The sequence below is a fragment of the Sparus aurata genome, chromosome 6, assembly GCF_900880675.1.
Source record: "Sparus aurata chromosome 6, fSpaAur1.1, whole genome shotgun sequence".
Lineage (NCBI taxonomy): Eukaryota > Metazoa > Chordata > Actinopteri > Spariformes > Sparidae > Sparus > Sparus aurata.
In genome coordinates, this window is record NC_044192.1 from 23,791,880 (window position 1) to 23,799,675 (window position 7,796).

At 43.9% G+C, this 7,796-nt stretch overlaps 1 long non-coding RNA gene across 1 annotated transcript; it reads right to left on the reverse strand.

Annotated features, from left to right (window-relative positions):
• Positions 1–1,244: 1,244 nt before the first annotated feature.
• LOC115583951 (uncharacterized) lies at positions 1,245–7,447 on the reverse strand. The gene is made up of 3 exons (XR_003984459.1): positions 7,170–7,447; positions 6,840–6,955; positions 1,245–1,511 (listed from the first exon to the last, which is right to left on the reverse strand). It is a non-coding gene; the product is annotated as an uncharacterized LOC115583951 (long non-coding RNA).
• Positions 7,448–7,796: the final 349 nt, after the last annotated feature.

The window sequence follows — 7,796 nt, forward strand, 5'->3', positions numbered from 1 at the left end:
GCTTTTGCATTCAAGTGAAAATCATTGAGGACTAAGAGCACATTAATTCTCTTACATACACATATTCACACACATTTAGACACCTGAATGTGTGAAACCAAACATTAAAAGGCACGTGCTGCTCACGTTCTTTTGTATTTTGACAGCCAGAGAACTGGCCCTCGGCCAGGAAACTGGTTCCAGAGTGGCACCATCATTTTGCTGGTCTAGAAGAAAAGAAACGGCTAAAGAAGCAACACTTGTAAAGAGTCAGCCATAGTTGTTTCCTAACAATGCTGGGAAATTGGAGACATATATAGTGACTTGAGCGACGTGAGTCAACGGTGGATTTCATGCCGTGGAAGTGGCAACTGGATCTTCACTCCAAACCAGCATTAGCACCAGCCCAGAACCAGCACTTTGTCCGCTTTGGTGGGACAAGAGGGTAAAAGGCACGAGTGGCTGGAGCTTACTGGTCTGAAAAGTGAAGCCAATGCTGAAGAGCCTTAACCCTGCATTCTGTCTAAAGGCCAGCAGGGGGCGACTCCACTGGTTACAAAAAGAAGTATGATCATATGTTAGCCATAGATGTATACAGGACTGCAGTGGGAGTTAAATGCATATAAACTAATTTTTCAATTGAAACAGGCTTTACTCACCATTTTAATTCACGTTTTCCCATTACTTACTTGCTTTGAATTTTTCCCAGTGACCACTCACAGTATTGCAGCAAAAACAATCCTTGGCGGACCGAAAAGCCTTATCCCCATGGAGGACCATTATAAAGAGGAGTCTGAAACTATTCAATTATGTCTCTTTCTATTATGAAGTTTTGATTCATGGAGGTTATATATTATAGATTATAATACATCTACTCTGCTGACTTGATTTCTGACCGTAGTAAACAGTTTCCTAATGAATGTGTGGTCTTAACCACTAGTTCAAAGTTTTCTTCTTCTTTTACTCATTTAGAGTACAATAGACAATAAAGCAGTGTATGCTTTAGGGCGTGGCTACCTTGTGATCGCTACCACAGCGTGGCCTTGGGCTCTCAATCAGATCCAATTAAGATTGAGGTGCACCAATGCGTATCCTCCCCAGCTCCACCCTCTTGTCCATTTTATGGCACCTCTGGTTTAAAAAATTTATTTAAAAAACGTGACGATGGCCAGAATCCCGAACACGTGGCTTTTATAAGGTAGTCAGTAAATCAATTGTTGACGTCACAGTTGATCCATCCACCATTTATTATTCAGTCTCTGGTGTTGCAAAGGTTGCTGTTTGCAGAAGAGCTGCACAATGCCATAGAAATCTGCACATGCATGCACACAAAAGAAACCATGTACGGCTCGTCTGCCATGAAACGGGTGGCCTCCTCTATAGCCCTGCAGGGCGCATGTGACCGCCACTGGAATCCCCCTTTCATCCATGAACAGAGCCTCAACTACACGGGTCCCTGCGGAGGCATGAGGGCTCTCAGCAGTCAGATGTGTGCTGGCCTTTTTTAAACTGACCCCGGGCGTGTTTTGGAGCTGAGGAGAGAGGGAAAGTTTTGGGTGACTGATAGAGAGAAATGTGGAATGGATGCCAATAACGAAGAAGACTGTAAAAATAAGATTAAAATATTGGGTGAACAGGGTGGGAACATAATGACCTGCTGTAATTTCATTCTACCTTTTGAGGTTAGTGGGACAACAACTTGTTAGCTTATGTGTGAGCAGTTGCTCTCACGTTTTGGTCACATGGACATTCCTGTCCCCCCTCTCACACCCCGATAAACAAGAGGCCGTTTGATGATAGGGGACGATTATTTAGCCTACTTTTGTTGCCAGCTTGTCTTCTGCCCTGCTCAGCTGTAAAGAATGCCCTAATTTCATTTTCAGTCAGTTAACAAACTACCACGCACATGCTACACACAGACACTCACACTTCTCCTACTTGTAGCTCTCGGTCTCCAGTTTCTCTCTCACATTGGCCCACATGTACAGGTCCGATTCTGCTGACCCAGTGACACCAGGCAGTGGGACGCTCCAGTTCTCCTGCACAGAGAGACTCTCTGTAGAATTTGGTGCTTTGGCACAACACTGACTTCCTCACAGACACAACAATGTCATGTCATGCTGCATTGTCTCTTCATGATTCACTCCAGGCCACTGACCCAGTCTTGGTAATAAGACACAAATGCACGCTCACTTACTCATACAGGCACTCGAATGTGTCTGTTTTGGCACTTCGACAGACGCAGTGACGTTGGGGCCGCTTTGATGGCCTAGACATGGATTGGGTTTATCAGCTGCCTTTCATAGATGCAGATGAATTGTGAATGGTTACACTGTGAAGATGACTTTCCAATCTAGGTGTGTGTGTGTGTGTGTGTGTGTGTGTGTGTGTGTGTGTGTGTGTGTGTGTGTGTGTGAGTGAGTGAGTGTACATGTGCAATTGGTCGCTTGTTATTATAACTTCCATTGGAACATCAGATGATAAGTCAGTGAGTCATACAGGAAACATTCCAAAATTAACCAAAATTATCAACAGAATGTGAGGACATAACAGTTCTGAAGTTATGTGAGAGATATCTGGATTGTGTTGCAGAGATACTTACTAAACTAAGCATGTTCATCAGCCAGCCAGGCCGCAGTCCCAGTATAAACAGACTTGGGTAAGCTCAGAGAATTGCAAGATGCGAGGCTAACTGAGCTAACTAGCTAACCACAGTTACAGAGAGCAGCAGGTAGGTGCTGGTGATATGCCTAGCAGCTAGTTTGGCAAGTACAAATTCATTTAAAACAGCTGCTGTTGTTAGCGGTGCTGGTTCAGGCTTGTGTGAGCTGGCTAACCAGAGAAGACTGGGTATTTAGGAGGCGGGCCTTAAAGAGACAGGAGCTAAATACAGAGCTGCAGCACTGGACAGTGTGAGAAAACTGTTTATGAGCATGTAAACCTGTTCTGTAAGTAACCGTGATACAATTATGAACCTGAAAATCAGCATATGTCTCCTTGAAAGGAACAACCCAAGAAATGTCACATCTATGAGATCACAAAGACATTCGGAAATGATTATATCAAAATATCCCAATATATAATTGAAATATAACAATATATTCTGTTCAGTTTTCGTTCCCCAAGCTTCAGCTACATATATATATATATATATATATATATATATATATATATATATATATATATATATATATATATATATATTATATATATATTTTTTTATCTCCGTCTGTCTGTCTCTCTCCCTGTGGAAGCCCTTGTAATCCAATAATCCATCCTGATCCAAACTGAGATTACATGAGGTGAAAGAGCCACTTTGTGCATAAGATTATCCTCCAATTTAAATCACTCCCGTAGTTTATGTAGTATTGAATGTATGCACACAAGCATGTTTATGTATATTTATATAAATGTTTTAATCTGTCTGTGTGCGAGGAGGATGTACAGCGATCGTTCTTCTTAATGAGCAGCTGTTCCTGCGGCCTCCCCTCGGTTCTTCATCCCTTCCCTCTGTTCTGTGCATTAGCAGAGGTCAGCGCAGTGCTCTTTAATCCTACCAGTCTGATCCCCATCACGTTTCACCTCCGACACTCAGCCCACTGCCCCACTGCCCCTGCATGTCTGCTCCACAGACTCCACACTGCTCGGCTTACTGCCCCTGTGACACCTGTAACACGGCCCTACCTGACACACCTGCAACACTGCCCCTAATCTGCCAGCAGCACACTCACTTTGCTTCACCGGTCATTAAAGAGGGACAGCTGCGATGGGGCTCTGGAAGACAACTCAGTTTAATCATCATCCTCTCTTGTCTCGTCTGTCATCACAAAGCTGAGAGAAATCCGCTGTGAATTACTATCGGACTGGCAGTCATGAGTTCCTAGAGTCCCGTGCAGTTGCAGTGCTCCACTCTGCACTATATTTAAGCTGCCCAGCTGGCACTACCACCTCCTCACCCCTCCTTCTCCCCACCACAGATGCACACACCCACGTAGATGTGTGTGCATGTGCGGGGTTGGTATGACTATCCTCTGCCTCTGCTATGCCCTTGTACGGTTGTATGACCCACAGACCAGCATGCCCCACTGGTGTGGATTTCCATTCCTGGAGCTCACTCCTCAAACATATATTCCCCTCAGCCAATATCGTGTCCTGTCACGTCTTACACCGACTGGCTGTGCTACTGCTGACATGCATAATACAGTAATGTCCACGTGGATATGTGGCACAAACACACACACACAAACACACGCACACACACACACACACACACACACACACACACACACACACACACACACCTGCTAATCTATAAGTTGTGACCCCATGCCATTTTCACATAAGCGACATTTATAGACGTCATTATGGCTATTCAGTCCATACTGCCCATACAGTATACACACAATACTGCGAGGCCTGCCTCACGTTTTCAGTGTACATTTCACCAACCGACCGGATTAGTAACATTAAGCCCTGAACTCTTGAACTCAGGACTTAATGCACTCAGAGAACATAGAGGGCAGACTGCTGCTGTTCAATCAGGTAGGCCTCACACTGTTTTGTTTGTGTATTTATCTGTGAGTGTGTGTATTTGTGTCTGAGCCAGGTCTTGAGTATGACCTTGACAGTGAGCAGCATCAAACAACCATGTGCAATGTGTCCCTCTTCTATCAGCTGTACACAAGTACAAGTATGGGTGTAAAGCAAAAATTGGAAAAGATGCGCTCATTCACATTCTGGCAGGGTTGACACAGGGTTGACAAACATACAAAATATAACTTGTTAATCAGTTCACTTCAGAGGGTTTGGCAGGGTTGTTACTTGAAACTGCAAACCCCTCTAGAGGGTCTAGAGAGCCGGGCTCAGCTAACCAGCTAACAAGCAGCTAGTTGTAGCCCTGTATTTAATGGACACGTGTGAGGGTTTAGCCAGAAAGGAAAATGAGAACATTTCACAAAATGTTGAACTGAATGTTGAACAAACCAAAAAACAGCGATTGTGTTCCCGCGAAAGGTACCCCTCATTCTTTCAGCACTTCTGAAACATTACTCCCTGTAGATTTCCCAGTCGTTCTTCTGTGTGATGTTTTACAAAGTGCTCCAGGTCTTAATATAGCATGGAGCTCCTGCGTTCAGCCACCAGTGAGACATAAACATAAATGCAGTGCAGAATGACTGAATTATTGATGCCAGGCTGATGGGCTGTGTGTTCAAACATTTCCTCTGCTTCCTTCAGACTGTGTGTGGGGGTGTATGTGCCAGACAAAAAGCCAGACATGGAGATAAAAGGAAAAAGGAGAATCCACCATGCAAAGTATAATCGTCCTTTTTAGCTGCCAAAAGAAGCCTTCCTCTGCTCTCTTCTCTCCTCTCCTCTCCTCTCCTCTCCAGGTCAGCATGTTTCCTGTCAGAAGCAGACGGAAACTGGCACTCCACACTCTGCCATGGAAAAAGCACTTAGGACAACAATTCACCCAGCAGCTGCTCTGAAGGAGAGGGAAAGAGGACATCGGAGAGAATGAGGCCAGCGGGGCTCTCCCTAACACACACAAACATACAAACATATATATAAATATCTACTGTGTACACTACTGGTGCCACCCTGTCCTGCAAACATTGCCATATAATGTACTGTTTAATGCCTTCAGGGAACATTTCAATGGGGCTTTTGTCCCTTGAAAGAAAGCAATGCAGTGTATCGTCTTCAAACTAGATTAACTCTAATCAGCATCGAATTGACTTACCAAGTAGCCTCTGCTGGTGAAGCTGTTATGAGAGCATTCAAAGCACAGACGGCCTGACTGGAGCACACTAAATAGTTGTTCTTGTTGACCGACAGTGGCACAAAATGGCGATTTCACAGAACACTTTGGTCTCGTTGAAAAACACCGGCCATTATTGAATTTCATACTTGGAAAAGCGATTTCAGTAAAAGTACAAACAAGACGGAGCATGTGACAGAAACTGCTGAGTCTCTGTTTACTCTGTGCGTCCAGTGATGCAAACACAGGCGCAGTCCACAAGCTTGTGTCGTGTGCACACACACCACAAAACTCAGAGGGTCAGACTAGACCTGGGCATGTGTATGTTATTTCTGCTTTACGAGTGCATTTCTCCTGATTTATAAATCACCCAAATTAGGTCAATTAATGTGAAGCCACCAGACTGTCTGCATCAGCCTGAGCCCCAAGAGGGAGAGGTAAACTAAAAGGTAGCTCAGCAACAGCGGCCAAGGTTCACGCCAGCAGATGACTGTCTCCCAAACTCCCAAAATTCCCTGCGAAAGGTTATCCTGTTTTCCCCATGAAACCTGAAACCAACCATAAATATCCCATTCACCCAGCAACAGAACACTTGTGACAACAGCGCCCAGACTGTAGGTGCCTTACAAGACAATGGGAGTCCTCAGCTTCACATCAGATAGCTACACATTCAACATTGTAGCATCACAGTGACATGTGTAAAGAGCACAATCGTGGGCCGGCCCCCGCTCATCAGAACATACTGACACCTTGGGAGTGTGGGAGCACATGTGCAGAAGAAGAAAGTGGGAGATTAACATGTAGATAGAGAAGCAGATGGGATCATACTGTGTGTCATACTCTGGACTGTGTTTTTAAGAAGTCTTATGAGGACAGTGAGGTACCGCTGGACAAAGTAGTGGTTTATTCATCCAGTAGTAATGAGTACATATAAGGAAATACACTGTATCTCCAGCTCGCTTTCAACACAGAGGTTAGGATAAGAGCATGAGTACTGGCAGAGAAACACAAAACAGACAGCGATAGATATAGTTACATAATCGTTCAAATGCTTGAATTAATTTTTTTAACTTTGGCTTATTTTTCAATTACCATTTACCTTTTAAAGGTCCGGTGTCTGGGATTAAGTAGCATCATAGTGTCCTTTTAGGAAAGTTTTGCCGTTTGGCAGTCATCTTGGTAAGGTTATTCGATCTAAAAAGACCAGGCTCCAAACTAGATGAATGGGGAAAGAGTGGTAAGTTCTGCATCACAAGGATCACCAGTCAAAACTGATTAATACAAAATTTAAAAGAAAGGTTTAAAAAGTATTTTTCAAGACACTGATTTCTTTTACTGGTCAATGGAGAATCCCACGATGTGATGCCGTCAGGTTGTTCCACCAGAGCAGTTAAACAAATGCAAGTTTGTTGTCTCTGAATCATCTCACCTGTCTTGGTAATCTTGTGCATTAATGTCATATCTTCCTCTTGCTTCTATGTCAGAAGTCCATCTGCAGCCGAACCAAATCAGCCGAAACTGTTGTGAATCTCAACCCTGCGCTCCCATCAATGCAAAAAAAAACAACAAAAAAAACAACAACAAATGGCTGATATATTTCCTGGTTTGGCTGGGATAAAGCAGACGATTGGCTTTTGAGGGAAAGGGGCGGGATAACTGTCGCCATCTCTGGCGTTACACACTTTTTAAAATTCAAATGCTGTAAGTGGTTAGGCTCCTCTTTGTAATGTCTGGCATCTGGTGTGTAGATGGCAAACAATTTTCACTCTTCGCCTCACCCTTTCCTACAAGGGCTCCTAAAAATGCAAAATGCCCTCTTTAGAGACAGTGCTTGGTTTGTCCTTTTTCGGACTAGAGTAGAAACATGGCGGTACAACATGGCGGACCCCGTGAAAGCGGACCTGCTTCCTCTGTGGATATAAAACACTGAATTTAAGGTAACGAAAACCACAATGATTCTTAGTTTCTGGTGGTTATACACTAATCAAAACACAACGCATTTTGAATCTCGCCTTTTATGTCTTTTTATGTGTTATCTAAAGCACTCTGAGTTGCC